General features: G+C 49.7%; 1 protein-coding gene across 5 annotated transcripts in view; it reads right to left on the bottom strand.

The window, feature by feature from the left end:
• Positions 1–25,049, bottom strand: part of NTM (neurotrimin) — a 682,503-nt gene that overhangs the window by 422,590 nt on the left and 234,864 nt on the right. The window lies entirely within an intron of this gene.

The raw sequence follows: 25,049 nt of genomic DNA, 5'->3' as shown, positions 1-25,049 counted from the left end.
GGTCCCTTCTTAATCTCCTCTTTGCCAGTAGTTACAGAGCCAATGTCTCTAACCCTGCTTGGATAGCAGACCTCTCCCAGACCCTGTATCATTGGTCTGGTTGTCGTCTTCTCTGTCTTTGCTGCTTCGCCGTTACCACTGCAGAATTGTCAACCCCAAGTGTTTAAAATGAACGAATCAGACTCTCCCAAATAAGAAGACTGGCTTCAAAATCTTTAAAGTTGATATCTATGTACATCTGTATCTAAACGTTGGGTTCTTTTGATTTGCTCTCTGGGTTTTGAAACACTAAAGTGAACTCAGGTCAATGTTTTCAAGCTTTTTGCTGCAGCTATGAGAGCTACAAACATACTTTAAAAACGTCTCCCCTAATCACAGGCCTCCAGGAGCTGGGGGTTTAAGAAACGTTCCCTTGCAAGAACCCTTAGAAAAAAGTAGAAACCCTTGATGGATGCACAGTTAATGAAAGATATGAAAATTTCAGCACTAAAGCAATCGGTCTAGTCTCAGTGCAAGTCTCAAAACCACCTTTCACTCCAACCTTGCACCTTCCCCGACCCCGCCTACCACCCTTCCTTTGATGGACTGGGAACCCCTTGCTACAGGGCAACAATAATTTCCTCCCTTATAAATTGCACACTTGCATTTAACAATCCCAGTTGTCTTTGCTTTTGCTTTGATGCCAAAGCTTCTGGATTTAACTCTTCGTACCTCAGAGGCCTTTCTCCTTCTAGTATCTAGTAACCTACTCTTTTCTTTTGGCGTATAAGGGAAAGAGAGAAGTTGAACGATTCACCCATCATCTCTTTCTTTACCCCTTGTTCCTGGTCTGTACAAACTGCTCTGGGTAGCCTGGTCTTCCTCTGGATTGACTGCACCCCAGCGTCCTGATTTACAGTTCATCTTGCTTGCTTTGAATCAGCATCAAATTTCATCCCTTTCCTATCAGGATCACTTTCTCAAGAGAGCCAGATCATTTCCGATACTATCCTAGACCAGGTTTCCTACTGCGCTTGCTGCTGTGATATCTCAATGCCTGACCCCTACGGGCCTAGGGACACTTGAAGGTCCATCTGGAAAGGTCAGTAGAACGCGCTGGCTGGATGGATTTATAAATTCATAAATTCCAAGCCCAGAAGGGATCCCTGTGGTCATCTAGTCTGACCTCCTGTGTAACGCAAGCCAGAGAACTGCCTCCAAGTAATCCCTAGAGCAGAGCTTTTAGAAAACCACCCAGTCTTGACTGAAAAGCTGTCAGTGATGGAGAATCCACCGCAACCTTTGGTAAGTTGTTCCAACAGTTAACGGAGAAGAGAGCCCTGGGTGGGGGTATCGGTGGGGTGTATCGGGACAGTAGACTGTGTGAGTGGCTCGATGGCTGGTGGGAATGATGGACATGGGAACGGCCTGACAAACCGACTGCCATTTGACCATCCTGTCAGAGCATTTCCGCCTATTCCCCAGGCCTGTGCTCCCTGAATTTCTGCTTGGCTGGATCGTCACAGGTCAGCGTGTCGCGAGCTCCTTACAGGCTGGACATCGGGAGGATAAGCGGCTGCAAGAAACCCAGCTAGCTCACAGCGAGTGAAGAACATGCCTGAGGTGCTGGCTGGAAAACCAGCCCCAGGGTGGTCACTGAAGGGGGGATTTCAGCTTTATATATACATATGTCAAGAGTGAAAAAATGGCTCACTGCCAGGACTCCGTTTTGCCCCCAGGGCACAAGACAGGAGCAGGGCTTTGTCAAGCCCAGTAAGCTCAGCCACTCCTTGGAAAGAAGAGGGAGAGAAACTTTACAGAGCACTCGGGGTTGTGGCTGGGTTTGGGCTTGTCCCTAGGAAGCCCGGTCCCAATGCTGAGTGCCAGAAATAAGCCAAAGCCCACATATAGAGCTCTCTACCTCCCAGCCGTTCGCAGGGACTTCACCAGATGCCGTGTCATGGGGCCCTAGAGGGCACTCAGTGGTGCCTGCCATGACTTCTGCGTTCAGGCCAACACTCGGTTGCTGATCTGGGAGACAGAAAGCCAGAGAGAGACACGGGGTCTGTCGGAGCCCCCATATAAAATCCCACTTTGATCCATTACAGCCAAGTCCTGCCTCCTCTCTGCCATCGTAGGAGTACTTCCGGACTTACTTGCCTAACTCCCAGGCAGGACAGGTAATTAGTGAGATCAGCCAGCCACCCAGGGCCTGCGCTGCATCTCCATGGAGCAAGAGGTCGGCAACCGGAGCATCTCAGACGTTTCAGGGGATTGGGAGAAGCCCCCTGAACTCAGGTGCTCCTCCAAAGCTCTCAGAACTGCTAATGGAGCAGGGAATCTCTGGAAAACCCAAATGCCCTGGCTACCCCCAGGCTAGGGGATGGTGCAGGCACTGCTGGTCTCATGGCTCTTTACTCTCAGCACCTGAGGGAACCAGACGGGAGTGGAAGATGGAAACTAATGGGAAGATAAAGCCAGGGCAAGTGGCGCGTCTGGGATCTCAAAAACCAGGGTGGCGCAGCTGCAAGCGAAGGCCGAGTCCAGTGCATTAGTGCCGCGTGAGGGGCAGAGGCACTGCGGCGGAGCGAGCTGCTGCTTTAACCACTTGTGGGGCTTCTGTGACCACCACCACCACTGGAGGCGTTTGTAGGCCGGTGCTTCCAGGTGCTGTGCTCATGGCCGTTTGCCTTGGAGTGAACGGGGTGGGTCCCGGAGTTCTTACAGGGTGGGGAGCTCAGGGAGCTTTGTTCACATCACAAAGGGTATTGCCTTAAGGGCCAAGCCTCTGGTTGGCCCCCTCAGCAGAGGCTCCTTAGTTTGAATGAGCCGTGGAGATGGAACTCGTCTCTTCTCTAGAACATAAGAACAGCCATCCTGAGTCAGACCAATGGTCCACCTAGCTCAGTAGCCTGTCTTCTGACAGTGGCCAATGCCAGCTGCTCCAGTGGAAATGAATAAAACAGGCCATCATTGAGTGATCCATCCCCTGTCTTCCACTCCCCTTGTGTGGCACACTGAGGCTTGGGACACCTAGACCATGGGGTTGCATCCCTGCCTATCTTGGCTAATAGCCATCGATGGACCTATCCTCCACTGCTGCCTCCTAAGTGTATGTACAGTGCCTAGCACAATGGGACCTTGATCTCGGCTGCAGATTCTGGGCACTACTCTAATGTAAATAATATTACAGCTCCCGGACAACAGGCAGATTTTGCTCATCCAGGAGCTGGATTTCCAAGCCCTGGCAGCTCGAGCTAGGAGGTTAGCCCTCCACTTTGCCCTCCGTTGCCCACTGGTGGTCCTGAACCCGCCTGTCATTGCCGGCAGATTGTCTGTCTTTCCATCAGGCAGGCCTTACACCAAAGCTCTGTTGTTTACCACTGCACCTTACCCAGAGCTCACTGTTCTCCCATTGTCTTCTCTCCTGACAATCGCCTGTGCCCTAGATTGCCTTGCACAAGGCTGGGGCTGCTCACACATGCAACGTGTCCTCCGCTCGCTTCCTTCTTTCTCTTTCTCTCGTATTTTTTTTTAACCTAGCGCTTCGCTACATGAGCTCCAGCAATCTCCCAGAAGAAGAGCTTTTGTGCAGTGCCACTGTGCAGAAACAATGTTGGCTTCAGCTGGCATTTAGCATCCTGGAACGTTTAATTCTCCGCTGCGTACAAATAATGTGCTGGCACAATGTTCCCAGCCACTTTCTTTCACTGAATTCTAACTCAATGTATGTGTGTGTGTGGGGGGGGGGGGGGGCACATCGTCTCTTCACCGCGTCCCAATTTGCTGTGTGTGTGAGGGAGAGACAGAGTTAGTATTTATTCTAGTGTGTACATCAGCAATTGTGTGTGTGCGCGTGTGTGTATTTCTATGTATGCCTCTGCAATTGTGTTTGCTAGACAGCCTGTGGGTGTGGGCCAGAGAATGGGAGTTAACGTTTGCGTAGGTGCATCTGGAAGTGCATAATTGTATTTGTGCAAGAGAGGTAACGTGTGCGTCAGTGTCTGTTTCTGTGGTTGTGCGCAACTGTGTGTTGGTTGTGCAACAGTGAGTGTTTGCATAACAGTGCGAGCCCCTCTGCTAAGGTGCAGTCCTGTGCGTGTATGAATGTAACTGAGTGTGTGTCACTGTTTTTCTCTCTCTCTACCTTGCCTTAACCCGGGATCCCTGGCCACCCCTGGCCATCTCGACGCAGCCCTGCTAGCCCGGCTCTGACAGACGAAACCTGCATCTGCGCTGGGCTCGTGAGGGCCCGAACAGACAGCTTAGACTCCCACAGATGGAAGCTGGGAGATGGCAGGCCTGTAGGTGCACAGTGCTAGGGCCTGCCATGCCAGTCCCACTGGCATGTGCCCCCTGAATAGAGTGCTGTGGGCCAGCAAGAGGGGTAGGAGGAGAACAGACTAGAAAGGGCAGAAGGAAGGTGAGCCAAGGGGGAAGGAAGAGAAAAACAAAGAGAGAAGTCCTGAAAAGGTAAATTGGGCCTGGAGTGAAGCTGGCACTGTGGGAAATCAACAGCAACCCTCACATTGTTTAATGGGAGCAGGCTAAGCCTCTTCCAACAGCTCCCTCGCTGAGCCCTCCAGCTGGCAAGGTGCGTCTCGGCCTCTCCATCCTTCTGTACTGCTCCCAAACTCTGGCCAGAGGCCTTCAAACCAGCAGCTGCCCACGGTGCCTGGATCCACTCTGACTGGCGCTGGACCCTTCACGCCAGCCCCCTGTTGTGTGCAAGCGAAAGCCCGGCAAGCCTCACCGTAACCCCACCCAATGCCCGGCACCGTGCGCTGTCCCAAAGGCTCCTTACACATCAGGCTGCTAAACCCAACTGCCGTCCGCACCCCTTAGGCCTTGGCAGGGTCAAGGCTGGGGCTCGGAGGCTGTCCGACAGCACCACCTTGTCTCCAAAGCGAAAGCATCGAAAGGAGAGACAGAACTTGGACGAGGCGGGAGAAGCCCAAGATAAACCCATAACTCTGCTGCCAGCGTGCGCGCTGTCTCCCGGATTGAGGACACTGAAGGTTAGAGGAAGAGTTAGTGCTTCACGCTGCAACTGCGTTTGTATAAATTGTGTTCCTCCAACTTATCTCTTTTGTTCTAAGTCTTCAGGACCGAATGGCAGGGGAGAGGGCCAGGCCGGGGAGCTGCCAGTGGCCCTGCTGTAGCTCTCTTTTGCCATCTAGTGCCCAACCCTTTGCACCGCAGTTATTTCACATCCCAGGTAGGGAGTGGGGAGGGAAGACACACTTTTCCACTGGAAAGGTGGAAGACGGGCGGGGCAGGGAAGAGAAGAAACTTGCAGGTAGTTTCAGATTTCTAAAACCTTATGGAGCTGGAGTTTCTCTTGCAGACCTAGAACCGGACATTGTCCAGAACTGGGTCCCATAGATCCCAACCTCCAAAGTTGGGAGCATTCGGATGTGATTTGGGTTCTGATGCATTTCTAACTATGCAGTGTTGGTCCAAGGATATTAGAGAAACAAGGTGGGTGAGGTCTAATAAAAGATATGACCTCATCCGCCATTTCTAAGTCGGCCTTTTCACGCATACATTGAATGGAAGTGAGGAATCCCAAAACCGGACTGATTCAGTCACGTTAAAAAATATGGGAGGGATGGTCTTGTGTTTAACACCCAAACCTCGGAGTCAAGACTCCTGGGGTCCATCTCCAGCTCTGCCACAGACTCACCTCCCTTCTCTGTGCCTCAGTTTCCCCATTTGTAAAATGAGGGAAATAATTTTGATTGAGAATGGAAAAATGAATCTAGCTACATACCTCATTGGGGTCCTGGGAAGCATAAGTGGTGAATGCTTGTAAACATCTTTTAAAACGTGAAATGCCATGTAAGTGCGAAGTATTACCAAGAGCAAGAGGTCTTCCTTAGGGAACTGCTGGATTTCTCCTGTCTGATATTTCTACATCTACTCTCGACAGACAGAAGTACAGAAATATCATTTGCTCTCTACTGTCTCATGTCACATGTTCTCTATATTCACGGAGCAACATGTAATACCTCAAATTCAAAAGCATTTTAACTGATATATAATATACAGACAGCTCTTTAGGCAGCTACCACTGGAATCCAGCCACCTCTGGGGCAGAGAGGGGCTGCTCCTTAACAGCTCACAGCAACACTAAACATCACTAAAGAACAATCCAAAATCCAACTAGAACTGCAGTAGAAATGGAGAGAGGCACTGTGTAATTACCCGAGTCTAAAGTTAAGCCAAGCCACGGAGGTTAAGCCCCTTGGTTCTAGCACAAAGCACCATGTGACCTTACTTGGCCGCAAGCATTCAGGACATCTCCTCAAAAAGACAGGACACTGCAGAACAGCTGGCCTCTGGCACCCTGCTCAGACAATTGTTTGTCCCTGACCCGAAAGGAACAACGCCATCTCATGAATCCGCATCACCACTACAGAACTTTTGTGGCCCTTGGACATCTCTCAGCTGGGCACTAACCCAGACTGAGCAGCTTGTACGATGTGGCGGGACCAGAGCACACATTGGTATGGCCCTAGGCAAGATGACCCACTTGGTCTATGGGGAACAGGGGAGCCACCACACCATGCTTTCCCTGGGACAGGGGCGCTACTGTCCCCCTGAACATGGTATTTACACAGCTGCAGGGGAACAACTGCCCGTCATCAGCGCGTGTATCCCCGCCGGGGCTCCAGGCTTTTCCCTGCTGCTGAAAAGGATCTGCTGTTTCTCTGGCTCCCTTGAAGGCGTTGCACATGCCCAGCTCCTTGGCATGGGAACTGAAGCTGCAGCCGTGCCAGACCACCCGAACGCTGCCATAGTGGGTGCTTACAAGCTCCTCTGTGGGTTTATTCACTGCATCTGGCTCCCCACCACGAAGGGGACCCTCCGCTACAGATGTGCTTTGCAAATGGGTCCCCAGAGTCACAGCTGGTGAGCATGTACCTTCGAAGCCCGGGGTTACCACTAGACGGTGAGAAGTTTCCTACTCATCTGTGGCCAACTCAGCCATCTCGTGGCCATGTGCTGCACTGCATGGCCTCTCGCCTCCCTGACTCACTACCAGCCCCTCTGGGTCTGGGAGCCTGCTGGGCCAGTGCACTCAGACATGTAGGCTGGGAGGGCCTCCTCTGGTTGGCACTTGGTGTGGAGCTGATGGAGCAGCATCCCAAATGTGTGTGTGCGTAGGGGATCCTGGGGTCCCAATGGGGCAAACATACTGGAGTTTCCTATAAAGCCTCCCCCTCCTAGGGAAAGAGGACTTGGAAGCCCAGATTTCAGAGTGAACAAGGCATCCCGAATCCATGGATCAAGGGAGCCAGGCAGAAGGGGTCTCCCCAATCCGCAGAACTGGGAGATAACTGCAGAAACCCCCAAATTCCCACAGGGCGGGCATGAGTCTACATTGTGAGTTACCGCACGGCAAGCCAGGGTGTGAATCTCCAGCACGACGACTTGCTGTGTGGACCCCGCTGCCGCACACTAAATGTTCTGTAGTGCGTTTGGATGCACTCCCGTTTCCAACAGCAGCAGGTCAGAGCAGGGTCCAAGTGGCTGGCTAGTGCTGAGCAAGCTGGTGGCTTGTAGATTCACACCCTGGATGCTCACGCTGGAAACTCACCATGTAGACAAGCCCTGCATGTCCTATAGAGTTCTAGGAAAAGAGAGTGATGCCCATGGAGATGGCATCCCTCCCTCTTCCATACAGGCAGAAAAAGATCTGCCCACAGAGGTCATTAACCAGGGCCACAAGGACAAACTTTCTCCTGGTGCTGGCATCTGGAGTCAGAAATCCCAAAGCCAGGAGGGACCATTATGATATCTAGGCAGACATCTCACACAACACAGACCACCGACTTTCTCTCACTGGTTCCTAGCCCAATCACTTGTGGTTAAACTGGAGGATCTTTTTCAGAGACTTGCCATCCTGGATATGCAGAGGCAGCTTGAGAAAGGAAAAGCTCTGAGGAGGGGTAGGAAAATGAGCTATCCAAAGGGTCCGCAAGTGATGAGCTGCTCTGAGATCCAGCCGAGGTGTGAGGTGGTGGTTCGTCTCTCCAAATGAGCGCATAGGTATTATCCCAACTCCCCCTCCTCCCCATAGAGCATGAGATGCTGCTGTGGGGAATGGAAATCAGATCGGGTCCCAGAGAGTAATAATAATAATACATCATCAGTAGATCTCAAAGGGCTTAACAAAGGAGGTAAGCCTCAATATCCCATGTTACAGATAGGGAAACTGAGGCACAGAAAGGTGAGGTGACTTGCCCTGGGTCCCCCAGAGATCAGTAGCCAGGCTGGGAATAGAACCGTGGTCTCCTAAGTGCCACTCCAGTGATCAATACACTAGGCAACACTTCCTAATAGTCAAGTTAGGCTCTTGGAGACTCCTGAGTGTTTCACAGCTGATCCATCACTCTTCCTCCAACTTTGCTCCTATCCAAAGACTTCCCACCACAAAAAAAAAAAGATAGACACCCTCCCCGCAGCCCCAAATCCCACTGCTGAGCCCTAGTAACTCATTGCATGGATGGGACATACCATCATCTACTTCCCCACATGTGTAAATATATTGTGCATGTGGGGGGAAAAATTAGGGAGGAAATGAAGTTCGGACCCTCAGGGATAGATAAAGAGAAGAGTGCAGGTTTGAGAGGGGCTGGACAGGTGATCAGAAGGAGAGAAGAAGGACTATCAAAGAAAGCATGGGAGGGAGAGGACAGCAAAAACAGATGGGGAAGACTGAGAATACAATGCAAAAAGTCTGTCAAGGGAAGTTTGGAGCCCTCTCAGCCCTACAAACCCAGGCCATACAGCAAAAGGAGTGGTGAAGAGTCCTGGGTCCCTCCAACCCCATGTAAACAAGAAAAGGAATTGAGAAATGAAGTGAAGTGATTGTGAGGGCCTCTCCGAGCTACTCTTCCAAACCCTTGGTGTGTGGTCTCAATGCACCCATCTGGTTGCATGTGGGATTAAAGAAAGAACAATGACATCTAGTGGCCACCATCAGTGCTTACAAGCAAATAATAACTCCATTACAGATTAAGATACAAAAAATAATATTTGATAATCACAATATACATTTCTTGCTAATTGGCTGCTTGATGGAACAGAACAAGAGGGCACCAGCTGTCTGCCAGTGCAAACAGTCACATGGTTTCTCTATGCCACAGAATCATAAAATTGTAGTACAGGAAGGGACCTCGAGAGGTCTTCTAGCCCAGTCCCTGCACTCAAGGCAAGACTATGCATTATCTAGACCATTCCTGACAGGTGTTTGTCCAACCTGCTCTTAAAAATCCCCAGTGATGGAGATTCCACCACCTCCCTGGGCAATTTATTCCAGTGCTTAGATACCCTGACAGTTAGGAAGCTTTTCCTAATGTCCAACCTAAACTGCTCGTGCTGCAATTTAAGTTCATTGCTTCTTGTCCTATCCTCAGAGGTTAAAGAGAACAATTTTTCTCCCTCCTCCTTGTAACAACCTTTTATGTACTCAAAAACTGTTATCATGTCCCCTCTCAGTCTTCTCTTTTCCAGACTAAACAAACACATTTTTCCCCATCTTCCCTCATCGGTCACATGCTTTCTCGACCTTTAATACTGTCTGAGGATGCTGTTCTTTGGGAAAGTCGTTGGCCCAGGTGAAGGGCTCGATTCTCAGCTCAACTCAGACAGAGCTTCCTCGGGTGCTGGCTGGAGAAGGAGAAATTCAGCATCTCTGAAACCAGGCCCTAAATAGAGTGAGCCTCACAACACCCGAGTGGGACAGAGGAGATTGAGGCACAATGCAACTTGCCTGAAGGAGGCAATGGCAGGGCAGAGAATAGAACCCAGGAGTCCTAGCTCCCAGCTCTGTGCTCAGATCACCCCCCTCTAACGAGCTGAACAAACGCGGAGAGCCTTTGATAAGCTGGTGAGTGAAAAAGGCTAAGTATCCTTATTAAAATGATAAATGAGAAAAACACAGGCCAGGAAACCCTGTTAACAATATTATTTTCAAATGTCATGGCACGACCTTCCCCTCCCACTCCAAGAACTCCTCACCACAGATGTCCCCTCGGCTTTGTACTGCCAAGATGAATTCCCCCTAATGAGGAAGCCAGTCCTTTGACGAGCCCATTTACCATCACATCCCCCACTTTGCAGGCTGGGAACCTGCCGTTTACCCAGTACCTGGTTCCCCAGGGCCCTCAGGATGTCTGGGTCTATCAGAGTCTATTAGCCAGGCAGCCCTTGAGGGAGTGGTTCTGTTCCTTTATCAGGTAACCCCTTGGAACTGAGGCGTTATGTGAGATCCGTGCCAGGCAAGGCTGATCACACAGCCATTGCCACTACTGCTAATGAGGCCCTTAGGCTAATTAAAAAGACGAGTAAAACACAAAACCCTAATGAGGAGCCAGTTTATCAGTCAATCAGAGGACATGAATATGCCAATAAAAGTTTGAACTCCCTTTTCGCTGGCAGCCTCCCCATGTCTGACTAGCACGGTGGGAGCGAAGGCAGCCAAAAAGCGTGGATTCGGTACCAGGTCTGGCGTAACGTGGGGGAGATGACCCCCTTCCATCATGCTGTCCCTGCATCTGACATTCGGGTAGCAAGTGGCCTTTGGCATTTACTGAGCAATGGGAAAATACGGAGGGTCAGAGAAGCAGTCCAAAACACCAGGAGAGGGTCCAATGAGAACCCTGCCTCTAAACACCCTGCAGCTTTGCGGGAGCTAAGGACATGCATATTTTAAATCAAGATCCAAATGGGCCCAGCTTTAGAGTAAGATGAGCCCAAATTCTGGGTCTTGGGAAGTTTTTAAATCACCTGATTCCGGATCCAGATGGACAGCACTGGTCTGAAGAGTCATTCGGAACTGGACTTCATGACCATGAGCGCTACCATAAGGAGGAAGGATGGTCTAGGGTTAGCCAGGATTAGGGAGACCCGGGTTCAATTCCCTACTTTGCCACACACTTCCTGTGCGACCTTGGGCAAGTCACTTAGGCTCTCGGTGCCTTAGTTCCCCACCTGTACAATGGAGATAACAGCACTGCCCTGTCTCACAAGGGTGTTGTGAGGGTAAACATATTCAAAAGTGTGAAGTGCTTTGAGATCTCCTGATGAAAAGTACTATATAAGAAATAGGTATTACTAATAACCAACCCGTTGTTGTGACTACATACAAGCGCCCCGGCTCTGTCCTCCAGCCCATTCCGCCAAAATGTCAGGGCAGAGAGCAAGGAATATGGTGAGAGCCTCTTGCTGTCTCCACAGCAGCTGGGAGCGTGCTGCCCAGAGTGCGTAGCCAGACACGCACTAGCTTTGCTCAAGTTAAGAACATAAGAACGGCCAGACTGGACAGACCAAAGGTCCATCTAGCCCAGTATCCTGTCTTCCGACAGTAGCCAGTGCCAGGTGCCCCAGAGGGAATGAACAGAACAGGTCATCATCAAGTGATCCATCCCGTCGCCCATTCCCAGCTTCTGGCAAACAGAGACTAGGGACACCTTTCCTGTCCATCCTGGCTTATAGCCATTGATGGACCCATCCTCCATTAATTAGTTCTTTTTTGAGCCCTGTTAAAGTCTTGGCCTTCACAATATCCTCTGGTAAGGAGTTCCACAGGTTGACTGTGCGCGGGGTGATGAAATACTTCTTTTTGTTTGCTTTAAACCTGCTGCCTATTAATTTCATTTGGTGACCCCTAGTTTGTGTGTTATGAGAAGGAGTAAACAACACAAGAACTAGGGGTCTAAAAAGAGCAGTGTGACCATGGTGGCATAGATGGCTGCTCAGGCTACCCACACCCATACGTACCCGGCCAGGGCCATGCAGGACTGTACGTGTGTTAGCTGGAGCAAAGCTAGCACGGGCCTCCCAGCTGCTGTGCAGACGTATCCCCTGTTACACAGGGAGGGCGAAGCAGAGGGTTTGCCGAGGTGGTTCCATGGTCAATGTCTTTCAAGGGTTTCCTCTCTGCCTCTCAGGCCCCACTTGAGGATGAGCCCGGAAATCTCCTGGGTGTCTTTTCAATACGCAAATGTAAACAGTTAAATGTAAACAGCAGCAGCTGGAGCTGCTGTGCTTGGGTGCCCCAGGGCATTGGCCCCTCCTGCTGTGAAGTTAACGCAGGCTGCACGGGCAGAGTGACACACAAAGGGAGGGGGCATTACTCTGCCCAGGGATGTAGGTGGCGGCTCCTGTTGGGATGTAGCAGTGTTAGGGGGAGGAGCGTGTGGCTTTGAATCTCCTAGGGGCAACTGGCAGCTTTGTTTGCGGTGTGTTCATCAGATCTTTTAGCAATACGGTATGGATGAGACCTTAACACCCTGCTCCGCATAGACATTCTCAGTCAAAATCCTACCCATGCCCATTCTACTGCTGCACGATAGTTGGTTACCACTCTCCACCCTAGAGGTGGCTGCATTTCCGGTGCTGCCACAGTGCAGCACCCACAGGCTTGAGCACTTTGAAAGTGCCCCTACAGGGCTCTGCAGCGGCTGCTGGATTCTTCAGTGATATTCTTCTGCTTTTGAGCCCCCTGCTGGTTACATTCCAGGGTACAATCCAGAACAGTGAGGGGTCGGGCCTCAGCCTGCCTTGTAACCTTGGGCGCCTTGCGATGCTTTGCTGCTGTTGCTCCCAACCTGGACTGTTCATAACCAGCCTACCTGCATGCAAGGCACACCCTGAGCATCTACGTGCTAGACAGCCCTGGTGAAGCAACTCTGATGCCAGCAGCCTGTCTACAGCCCCACAGCCCAGCTCTGGCTTCCACCAGCCTTGGTTCCCACTTGCAGGGTGACCCCAACACACTCCCAGTCCCAGAGTTTCCCCAAAGCCTGTGTTCTGCACTGTCCAGCTGTCTCCCAGACAGTTCTAATATTGAGGTTCATTGCCCCAGCAAAGAGTCAATACTCAGCTCTTGGTTACTTTAACTGGAGTTACTAACCCATTCCATTTAAACACAGCACTGGATCGGGTACGATTAAAATGAAAACAAGTTTATTAACAAATGAAGATCAGATTTTAAGTGAATTCAAGTATAAGAGAGAAAGTTAGAAATGGTTACCGGCAAATCACAGTTCAAACACGCAGCTAAGAGTCTAAAATTTAATCTAGCAAGTTTAGTTCAGGGATTTATTTAAGATGTCCTTTCTCACCCACAGTCCTCCAGCAAGATGGAGACTGACCCTCTCCTTGGTCAGGATCGTTCCCTGAGGCCCAGAGGTGCTGGTGTCTTTGGCCTTCTTAGGGAGGGAGAGAGAGAACTTGGGGTTTTCTGCTCCTTTCTTTTATACTCAAGTGAACCTTTGACAAGGGTTCTTCTGAAGGTTACCCCTCAAAGCAAAGTTTACCCCAACTGTGAGGAAGGCAACATAGAGGCTGGTGGTCAGGGAGACTCTTTCTTCGCCCACTTGTGTTTGCTAAAAAGCAAATTGTTCTCTTTCCTGCTATCTTCTCCCGCTGCCATCTCCAGGACCCTGTTCACTACTTCTACGAAAACTGAGGTAAACTCACATCCCTTTGTTTAGCATAGGCTTGTTTGACCACTTTTGCCTAGGCAGGGTTGCCTGGCTTTGAACATGTGCTAACAACATCACACAGGGGGAATTCATAATTTTATGTGTAATGTTGCTACCTACATTTTACTGTGATATTATTGACCAGCAAGTTATTCGTTTTCAAATGATACTGCACAAGGCATATTTTGTACAAAGGTTATTACAATCATGCCAAGGGTGTGAATACAAGGGTGCATTTAGTTACAATTCACCATACAGCCTGGCCCTCAGGCCACCCTCGCTTCCATTCTCCCACTCAGTGTTTAAGGCTGGATCCCCGTGAACGGCACCCTGGATAGATCCTGACTGTCACTGTACCACAGGGTTTTTCACAGGGGAGAAACTCAGAGTATCTCATAACATGGAGAAGCCCCTTCTGGCTGGGGTTCACAGACTCTCAAGGAGAAGACGACCCATTAGAGCATTCACCTATCTCCCTGAGGTCAGTGCAGGATTATTCCCTACAGAACAACTGATCCACACAGGAGGTTAACAATGAGTTTGCTACCGCTGCCAGCGAGGGGACAGTTCTCTAGCCTAGCGGCAGAAGCTCATTCTTCTACCGCCAGTTTCAAAGTCTCATTGTTTCTTTGTGCTCCCCATCAATCAGTCTGTATCCATCTGTTGCCTCTTGTCTGATATTTAGATTGTGAATTCTTTGGGGGAGGAACTGTTTTTTTTGTTCTGTGTTTGTACAGCGCCTAGCACAACAGGGTTCTAGCCCATGACGGGGACTCCTATCCATTAGTGCAATACAAATACATAATAATTGATCATTAATAACACCACCAGCCCTTCCGGGCTAAGCGGGGGAGGTGATACGTTCCCCAGTGCTCTATTCAGTCTGGTTCTAAAGCTCCCCGTAATGGGCCTTTCACCGTGGTGACTAAGCCACAGACAATACACCTCAGCCCTCACCTTCAACTTCCTTTTCTTACCACACCTCCTGTCTCCTCATGCCACTCCCACATGTGCCCTAAATATGTCCCCTCCCTTCTTGGCATTAACACCCATTGCTCTGTGGTTTCCCCTTCCCACCCCACTACACAATCCATGCAGCTCCCTGATGCTTCCCAGGGCTCTTCTGGGAATTTCCTCCCGCTTGGCTGTATGTTTTGGCCAGAACTGAATGCACAATTCCAGGTTTGGCCATAGGGAGGAATGAGCCCCATAAGCCTTTGCAGCCCAGCATTTAACCCTAAAGTATGCTCCACCAACAGAGTGACTTTTCTCGTCTTTGCTACCTATGTGAGTAGATGACACTGGGAGCTCATTCTCTCACATGCAGGGGGATCCGACCCTCCCTGGCCCACGTAGGCTCCCTCCCCTCCCTCAGCTGACTGTCAGGAAAGCCTCTGAAACAGAGACACTAATTCAATTACACTTCCTTCTGAAACTGCTCTGTCGAGTAAATAAATAAATAAATAAATAAAAATTAGGTGGTCATCAAGTTGTGTTTGGAAACCGGCAGATTAGCATACATCTGCATAGCAATGAAGGCAGAAGGGCCATTTACAGCGAGCTGGTAATTTACCAAGCCAAGTAAACTTCATTACCTTTAAATAGTGCTGCAGGACAAGCACCCATTCACACCTTTAACTACCCTGGCGCAGATGGTAAATAGGGGGCCTTGGCTGAATGGCGGCACCAGACAAGTTGCCTTCGTCCTTTGGGAGCCGCATCCCTGCGCGAGGGGCAGAAAGCAAAAGGAGAGTCAGGGCTAGGAAGGCAAGGCAGCTTTGCCGAACAAGGGCTCTGTGCCAAGTGATGCCATCATGCCAGGAGGGCTTTGCCAGCCCAAGCTGATGCCAGGAGGGCACTGCCATCCACAGCTGTTCGGTTCTGTACAATCATACCGCTCCTCTACTCTACACGGCCCCCATTTAGTGATCAGGGAAAGGCGGGGCCTGTCTGTCAGTGCAGTGGTGGTGTTACAGAGAGACCTTGTGGATGCAGGGTGCTTCCTGCTATACACCCGGTGATGGCCCAGCGGGTCTGGCTTTGGCAGGATGGAGTCTTCTATCTGCTTCCCAATAGGCTCTGCACAGAGTGAGATGGACGACGTCCACAGGGTTGAGCTGACATTCAGTTTGGAGAGAGGCAGGATGCTTTAAGCATGTCCACACTGCAGCTGGGAGTAAGCCTCCAGTCCAGGTAGACAGACTGGCTCTGTATTTCAATACCAAGCCAACGGCAGGGTTTGAACCACCGACTCTCTGCTGTGAAAGCAGGAGACTGCTTGGGCCAATGGACCACACATCCAGTGGCGGGGTCACAAGCTTGCTATGGGGTTCAGCCACTCGAGGGTGACAAACAACTTTCCCTCTCGGAGTCTGGGTTATACCTGCAATGTCTGGGGCCCCTGGTGTTACTGTACCCCACTGGTGAGTGAGTGTTACAGTCCACAGAGGAGATGCTACAAGCCCAAACTGTGAAGTTTTAGCTCAAGCTAGAGCAGCTTATGCCTTCAGCTCTGAAGGTCCCTGGTTCAGTCAGGTTCCCCCCTCGCTCCTGAAACAGGAGCGGGGCAGACGTGGAAATGCAGGTGTTTAGAGTGAAAGGGGCCCCACCAAGGATGGAATCGGGTGCCATCTAGCAGAGATCAGGAGGCCAAAAGGAGCTCTTTCACTTCCCCTAGACATGCAGTCAGCCTCAGAGCCCTGAGGCTGGACCTGGGTCAAGCTGCTTTTTTCTTTGCCCTGCCAATCCGAACAGCACCAATCTTCACCCACCCTGACTGCCCTGCCAGGCCCTTGGGGAGGCCCCATGAGATGATTCTTTGGGACGTGCCCCAACTGTCACCGACTAGTTCCACATAAACCATGTGTTTGATCAGGAGTAGGGCGAGGCCAACCTGCAGATCTCCACTCCAGCAGAGACAAAGGGTAAAACGAACAATCATCTAGGGTGAATCCATTTAAATCAGTGGCAAAACTTGCATGGATTTCAATGGGGCCAGGATTTCCCCCTTAGAGGCTTGTTCCTTTCAGCCCTGGCAATGGGTTTCTGCCAGTTTACACACCTCTGTTGTTTGCAAGGCAGTTCACAAGGGAGAGGGATAGAGACAACAGAAACTCTCACATAATCCCAGGACTCCAGAAGCTGGGGCTTTAAGGAACACACCAAATATTGCAACACTTGTGACACAACTGAGAGCAGGCAGCACTAAATTCTCCTATATATGTAGAGATCCATGCACACCCAGGGGACCGAAAGCCTATGTCACAGGTGTGAGCACAGTCACCCCCCACCCTACACACACACACTGCGTGTGGGAGAGAATCTCACACACACCTGCATATCCACAGACTGGACAGAAGCAGGCACTCTCCCTACATGAGTTAAGGATGAGGGGAGAGAGGGGTTACCTAAGCCAGGCAGAGCTGGGGTTGCTCTCTCTCTGCTTTTGCATCACCCCTGCATTGCAAACTCCCCCTCCCTCCCCACACCAATGCCTGCTTCCCAAGCCTTCTCTTCCAGAAACCTGGCTTCAGCATACCATGTGTAGCCACCAGAGGCTGCTGTAGCCCCACATTCGTGTCCCCATCTCTCCATTAAATGTGACACCTGATTCCTCCGTGCTGTTATGTGTATATTTATTTCCAATGAGGTCAGGAGTATCAAGGTTGTAAAATAACATATTTTCACTCGTTGTCTTCCTAGATCTCATATGAACCGCTTCCAAAGTCAATTATCTTCCGGAGGCTTTGCCTCCCCCCGCCCACACCCCGCTCTGCTTTTCAGCACATCACCCGCCTGACACCAGAAGGCCGGGGAATGAAAAGGCGGGGGGGAAGGAAACATATTTCCCTGATGTGGGACATCAAATCTCTGAAATGACACTCGGTATAAAAAGACAATCGTCAGCATGAGTGCTGCAATTATCTACACAACAGCCTGGAGCGTCAGATAAACAGAGGCTGGCAATGCCGTACGTGGGAGCATGCCTGCAGTCAATGCTGCCGCACAGCACCCTCTGCTGAAAGAGGCTGTGAGGACAGGAGCCAGAAATGCGACGGTAGCCAGTGCTTCTATGCTATTCCTTATAGCACCCCCTGCTGAGAGAGACAGGGGCTGCAGAGTCATCAAAGCATAGAAATGTCAGGCTGGAAGGGACCTCGAAAAGTCGTCAAAGTCCAGCCCCCGGCACTGAAGCAGGACCAAGTTAACTTAGACCATCCCTGAAAGGGGTTTGTCTAACCTGTTTTTAAAAACCTCCAGTAAAGGGGATTCCACAACCTCCCTTGGAAGCCTATTGCAGAGCTGAATTACCCTTACAGTTAGAAAATTTTTTTCCTAATATCCAACCCAAATCTCCCTTGCTGCAGATTGAGCCCTTACTTCTTGTCCTACTTTCAGTGGACATGGAGAACAATTGATCAATGTCCTCCTTATAACAACCCTTAACATATCTGAAGATTATCAAGTTCCCTTCAGTCTTCTTTTTCCAAGAATAAACATGCCCAGTTTTGCTGGGTTGTTTTTTTTTAATCTTTCCTCATTGGTCAGGCTTTCTAAATATTTTTATCATTTTTGTTGCTCTCCTCTGGACACTCTCCAATTTGTCCACATCTTTCTTGAAGTGTGGCACCCTGAGTTGGACCCAGAACTCCAGCTTTGGCCTCACCAGGGCCTACAAGCGTGGAACAATTATCTCCCCTGTCTTACGTACAACACTCCTGTTAATACATCCCAGAATAATAGTCTTTTTCGCAACTGCATAATGTTAACTCTGATTTGATTTGTGATCCATTATAAACCCCAGATCCTTTTCAGCAGTACGACCACCTAGCCAGTTATTCCCCAGTTTGTAGTTTTGCATTTGATTTTTCCTTCCTACATGTAGCATTTTCTCCTTGTCTTTATTGAATTTCATCATGTTGATTTCAGACCAATTCTCCAATGTAGCATTATGTCAGAAGCCTTACTAAAATCAAGCTCTCTTCATGTGTCAGGAAATAATGCCTGGATCTGTAATTTTCACTCCATGCATCTGAAGAAGTGGTTTTTTACCCACAAAAGCTTATGCCCAAATAAATCTGTTAGTCTTTAAGGTGCCACCGGACTCCTTGTTAAAATCAAGGTATATCACATGTATTGCTTCCCCCCATCCACTAGGCCAGTAACCCTGTCAGAGAAGGAAATTAGATTGGTTTGGCAGGATTTGCTCTTGACAACTCCATGTTGGCCATTCCTTATGATTCTATTTTCCTCCAGGTGCTTAAAAAATGATTGTTCAATAATTTGTTCCAGTATCTCTTCAGGTATTGAAGTTAGGCTCACTGGGCTATAATTCCCTGGGTCCTCTGTGTTCCCCTTTTTAAAAACAGATACTTGCCCTTCTCAAATCCTCTGACCCTTCACCCATCCTCCAGGAATTGTTGAAGATAATCACTGACCATTCTGAGATTGCTTCAGCTAGTTCCTGAAGTACCCTAGGATGAATTTCATCAGGCTCTCTCAATTTGAATACATCTAACTTATCTAAATATTCTTTAACTTGTTCTTACCCTATTGTGGCTTTCATTTCTTCTCCCTTGTAGTTAATATTAATTGTGTTGAGTATCTGGTCACCATTGACCTTTGTAGTGAAGACTGAAGGAGAATAGCTACTAAACATCTCAGCCTTCTTGATGTCATCAGTCATTAGCTTCCTACCCTGCTGAGTAGAAGGCCTCCACTTTCCTTCACCTTTCTCTCTTGCACCCAATGTATTTTAAAAAAACCTGTTTTTAATTGCCTTTTATGTTTCTTGTGCCTTGGCTTTTCTTATATTGTCCCTACAGGCTTGTGCTATTCTTTTGTACTCCTCCTTGGCAATTTGCCCATGTGTCCACTTTTTGCAGGGTTCCTTTTGGATTTTCAGGGGATTTAGGAGCTCCTGATGGAGCCATATTTGCCTTTCATTATTCTTCCTATCTTTCCTCTGCGCCAGGATAGTGTGCAGTTGTGCCTTTAATACTGTCTCCTTGAGAAACTGCCAGCTCTCCTGAACTCCTTTACCCCTTCCTTAGATTTTCTCCCCAGGGGACCTTACCTACCAGTTCTTTGAGTTGATTAAAGTCCGCTTCTTTGAAGGCCACTGTCCTTTTTCTGCTGCTTTCACTCCCTCCTTTTCGTAGATCATGAGCTCTGTTGTTTGATGGTCACTTTCACCCAAATTGCCTTCCCCCTTCAGATACGCTAGCAATTCCTCCCTCTTGGTCAGAACGAAGTCTAAAATGTGTGTTCCCCAGGTCACCTCCTTCACTTTCTGAAACAAAAAGTTTCCTCCCATACCTTCCAAGAACACATTGGGCATTTTGTGTTTTCCCATCTGACTTTTCCAACAGAAATCAGAGTAGTTAAAGTTAGGCAGGCCATCTCTCTGGTTATAATCTGGACAGTCCTCTTTTTGGGTGGTTCCCCATCCAGTATGGAGACAAAACCGGATGTGCTTTGGTCCAGTATTGGACAGGAGACCCCATTTTGAAGCATACACCACTCCACCCCCATTAGTGTGACCTTACACACGCTGTGTGTGCAAGGTCATGCCAGCGTGGGCAGAGTCATGCCAGAGGAGACATGCCCAGAAGTACCAAATGTCTGGTATTCTGGTAAAGCGCGAGGAGTTATCCTAGTTGAAGTCCCCCATTACTACCAGGTCTTGTGTCTTGGACATTTCTGTTATTTGTTCTAGAAATGCCCCTCCTCCTGATCTGGCGGTCTATAGTAGACCTCTACCACGATATCACCTCCATTTTATCTTTATCCAGAGACTTTCAGCTGCTCTGCCTCTCACTTTCTACTGGACCTCCGAACAAGTGTATATATGCTTGCTGTATAATGCATCCTCCCGTTTCTTCCCCTGCCTTTCCTTCCTGAACAAGTTATACCCCTCTATACCAATATTCCCATCATAAGATTTATCCCACCAACTTTCTGTGATACCAGTTAAGTCAGAATTTAGCTTATGTACCAATGCTTCCCATTCTTCCTGTTTGCTTCCCATACTTCTTGCATTTGTAAATAGACTTTTGAGCAGATTCCCACACTGATTTTCCCTCTTTTTGCTCCTGTGTCCCAATTTTAATTGTCCCTATCCCACCCCTCAATGTCCAGCTCTCTGTTAAGGTTGATGACTTGTTTATGCTTACCTGTGGTCTGTTATCACCTGCCCCCTTTGGCTACAGGAGAGCTGGGAGCTGCCCCATAGCCAGTGCTGCCATGCACCATGCCCTGCTGAGAGGCACAAGGATTCCAATAACTGGGAGCCAGCCCATAGCTAGTGCTCCCTGCTCTTCCATACAGCACCCCCTGCTGAAAGTGACTGGAACTACAGTATCTGTGAGCTCCACCATAACCAGCGTTCCTGCACCATTCCATACAGCAGGGAACAGGTCAGCCGTACAGTAGCCCACCATCAACTTCATCCCATCCCGGCCCCTCAGTACTTCACGGGGAGAGCAGGCTAGGACTCAGGCCTAACTGCTTCAAAAGCTCAGGCATCTACTCCTTGAACTAACAGAGAATCCCCATCAGCTAGCAATAGTAAAGGGCATATGACACACAGTTCTGAACTCCTCCAGTAGAGGGCAGTGGAAACTAGCCTGTTCAATGCAATGTTTACCAACTTCCCAGAGTTGTTGCAGCACACTTTGCAATCCTTGCACCAAAGATAACACCGAGAGAAGTTATTATTTCAGATGCCCGCAGAGGAGCAAGGGGGAAGTGTCCTCTGCTGCTGGGAATGAGGCACTGGGAGAGCCAGCTGAAGACCAGAAATGCTGCAGAGATCCCCAGAGATCAGACAGAACTAGCAGTCCTGTTAGGCACTGCTGTAAATTGAGTGTCGAACCTGATTCCCATCTCAGTTACACCAGTGTAGATCAGGGAAAACTCCATTCAAGTCAGTGGAGTTTCACTGGTGTAAAATTAACGTGCGAGGAGAATTAGACCCATTATATTTCTATTGCAAACGACTGTTAACAGCCCCCCCCTCTAGAAAGCTGCCTCAGGCTGCTACATCCACAGCTCCATCTGTCCAGCCTCACCCCAGGGTTAAACTCTTCTTGCCCACTTAAAGGAACAGTCCCAGCGACAGCAGACGGAGTGAATGGAGAGAGAGACCAAAATCCAATTGCCTGCCTGGAGCTGAATGGAGAGATGGGAAACATACATGCTGGACTTGTTTCTATAGACAGGAGCAGCGTACGGCTCTGTGCCCGAGACCTCAGGGTAGAAAGCTTTGAATTAAGGTTCCCAAATACGCGTGTAATTTAGATTGAATGAGACAGCCAGCATTGTACACCACATACATAAATATCACATGGATTGTAAGGCTCAGATTATGGTGTTGTCTGGATCTCACGTGAGATTAAACCTCCATGAATGAGATGAGATATCTCACTGGTGCAGGAGAGTTGAATGAAATGGACGCTTGAGATCTTGCATTCCAGGGTGCTGTTTCTCGTATCTGGGGGAGTTTGATTCTCCGCTCGTTCCCCCAGAGCTGAGGGGTCTGAAAGCCACCTCACCCCGCTCTGCCAAGCCATCAATTGCCGCATCAGTCTTTGACCTGCTTTAATCTGTGTATGGTCACAGCAGCAGCTGTGCTCCGGTGCAATGCCGGGGAATCAGGGCAAAGGCATGGCGCTATTCAGGACTGGAGGGCAGAGAAAGGGCTATCATCATCATAATTTCTATCCCAATAGGGGCCTCAACCTCGATCCATAGACTCACTCCCTGCAGCTCAGGCAGCCCCTGAACCAGCCACACCGGCCGCGGCTGGGGCAGTCTCGGACCACCAGGTCCCCCTCCCCAGCAGCAGCCGGGGTCCCAGGCTGCCCCCCCAGAACACTGGTGGCACCCCCCAGAGCAGCCACGGGCCACCCCCTACCCAGATCACCCCAGGTTTAGTCAGGGGTATATAGTACAAGTCATGGACAGGTCACGGGCCGTGAATTTTTGTTTACTGCATGTGACCTGTCCATGACTTTTACTAAAAATACCCAGGAGTAAAACATAGAATTAGTTATAAGACTCATAGCCTGGGGTCTTATCCCCATTTTACAGATGGGGAACTGAGGCACAGAGAGACTAAGTTACTTGCCCAAGGTCACACAGGAAGGCTGTGACAGAGCCAGGAATTTAACCCTGATCTTCTGAGTCCTTTCCCCTAAAACTACATTGCCTCTCTAAGGAAAGTGCTTGGCCTCCAGGCCTGGAGTTCCACATGCCCACTTGTCCTGCAGGGGTGAAGTCCTGTAAAAACAGTCTTTTCCCTGCATGGATTTGAAAGGGCCAGGACTGTACTCAATAAACTGTTCTCCCATCTGCCTGCCTTCCCCAACACACACACACACACACTCTCTCTCTCTCTGCCCCACAGCAATGTGGCTTCTGTACTAGCTAACCACACAGCTGGTAGTCAGCAGTCCTGGCAGCTGCAGGCGAGATGGGACTCCATCATCGTTACCGTCATCTAACCCTGCTCCGAGCAGCACAGCACAGGTGAACGATGGCTCTGGGGTGTGCGAGTGTATCATTGGGAGAGTATGTAAAGCCCGGTGAGCCCCGCTATAGGTCCAACCACCTGCTTCTGTTACGGGGAGGCCCTGGGGCCAAGAGAAGGAATCAAAGACTTACAAGATTCCCAGCAAGGAAGCCAATAATAATAGCTCGCTTGTTTCATCAATAGATCTCAATCACTTCACAAAGGGAGGTCAGTATTATTATCACCACATTACAGCTGGAGAAACTGAGGCATAGAGAGGTGAAATGACTTGCCCAAAGTCACCCAGCAGCCAGTGGCAAAGCCAAGAATATAGGCCAAGTCTCCTCAGTCCCAGGCCAGTGCTCTATCCATTAGGCCACTGACTGGAAGAGTAGTGGGCTAAGGACAAAGGGCTATATAATACTTGGAGACCCAGATGTGATGGACAGGCAGGGATGGTGGGAGCACATCGCTACACAGCAAGCTACTCTTGCAATGAGAAATGACCCCCATGTTGACAGCACGTGTCTGAGATTGTCAAAAGGGAGCTACTGGACTTATTGTACGGGGGGGGCGGGGGGAACTGAGGCAAGTGAAGGCCAAGTCGGAGCCAGGAATAGAAACCAGGAATCCTGAACTCCTCACCCCCAGTTTCTATCTTAGGCCCACGGACTCCCGGAATCCAGTAGTGGCTGCGATGGATGAACTTGCCTCTCCCCTCCAACGCAAAGTGAGAAGCAGAGCTTCCGGTTAGCAGCACCTTCTCCAGGCTAGGGCTGTCTCTGCAGGACTCAGTCACACATAGGTAACAGGCAGACTCCCTCCAGAATTCAGAACAAAATGAATATGTGTCTATGGTGACCCTTTGCATGGTTTGAAACGGAGATTTCCGGCACCATGGCATAAGTCTCTATTCATATCTGCTTGAGGAGTCATGCGATTAACAGGCAGCAGTAGTAGGTTGTTATCCTTTCATGGGCCAGGCTCTCGAGGGAGACAAGATGTGATGCACATTTGCCCATTGATGTGCACTGCTGCCCTCTGCTGGAATAGCAGAGAACTTCCTCAACATGCCCCTGCTCCCAGTGGAAATACTCCTTCTCCTCACAGATTTTTGGAGACCCACCATCTCCGCTCATGGAGGCAAAAGCTATTGCTAGAAAAGAGAGCATCTGGCCTTAGAACTTGTTCCCTTTTTCGACTACAGCCTCCACTCGGCTTCCTTCTGTGTCAGCTGGGCCTATGAGGCCTGATCCAAAGCCCGCTGAAGTCAAATTAGGCTCTTTCCATTGAATTCAATGGTCATTGGTGCAGGCCCTTACGGGATATGTCTACACAGACAGTTGCAGCCGATGGCAGTGAGCCACCAACCTGGGTCAACAGACTCATGCAAGCTCCTGCCCAAGCTGCAACGTCTACAAGGCTGTATTTAGCATAATGGCACAAGCCCTGAAAGCCTAAGTCAGTTGCTTGCTGTGGGGTGGGTAGACACAAGCAAAGAAGCGGACAAGGATAGATCCCGCCCGATCTGTTTCTCTGAACGCAAAGGGGACCCAAGCTGGCCCCGCAAGAGCATGTGTGTGGATTTGTCTGTGGCTTTTAATTATCCAGCCACAGCAGAAGCTTTTATCATCCCGTATTTCCCAGCTGGTTTGTTTCTCGCCTCCTTTCTCTAACCCCAGTGCCCAGCAGAACTGGCAAACAGCTGAAGGACAATAACAGTAATATATATATAAAAAATGTTTTTCTTTCTTGCGTCTCATCTCCCTCGGATTATTATTATTTGGGAGTGTAACATAATTTAACAGCACAATAAAGAGCCCATTACAGCTCCACAGACTGGGAGTCAGCGAAGATTAGAAATCGCTCCTTGATTGTTTTTCATTCCCCCTCCACCCCCCCCCCCCGACTTTTGTTACGCAATTGCTAGTCGGATAGCGGCAGGACAGCAGCAGAGACCAACATATTCATAAATATGGAGAAAAGGAGGAACTCGAGAGGCTGCGTTGCTTGGGCTCTCTGCTGGGTGCTTGGCCAACGCACACGCCTCCTCTGCT

Source organism: Chelonia mydas, chromosome 22 (genome assembly GCF_015237465.2).
Source record: "Chelonia mydas isolate rCheMyd1 chromosome 22, rCheMyd1.pri.v2, whole genome shotgun sequence".
In the NCBI taxonomy this organism is placed as follows: domain Eukaryota; kingdom Metazoa; phylum Chordata; order Testudines; family Cheloniidae; genus Chelonia; species Chelonia mydas.
The sequence above is the reverse complement of the archived record's forward strand: the minus strand, read 5'-3'. Positions and strand labels throughout refer to the sequence as shown.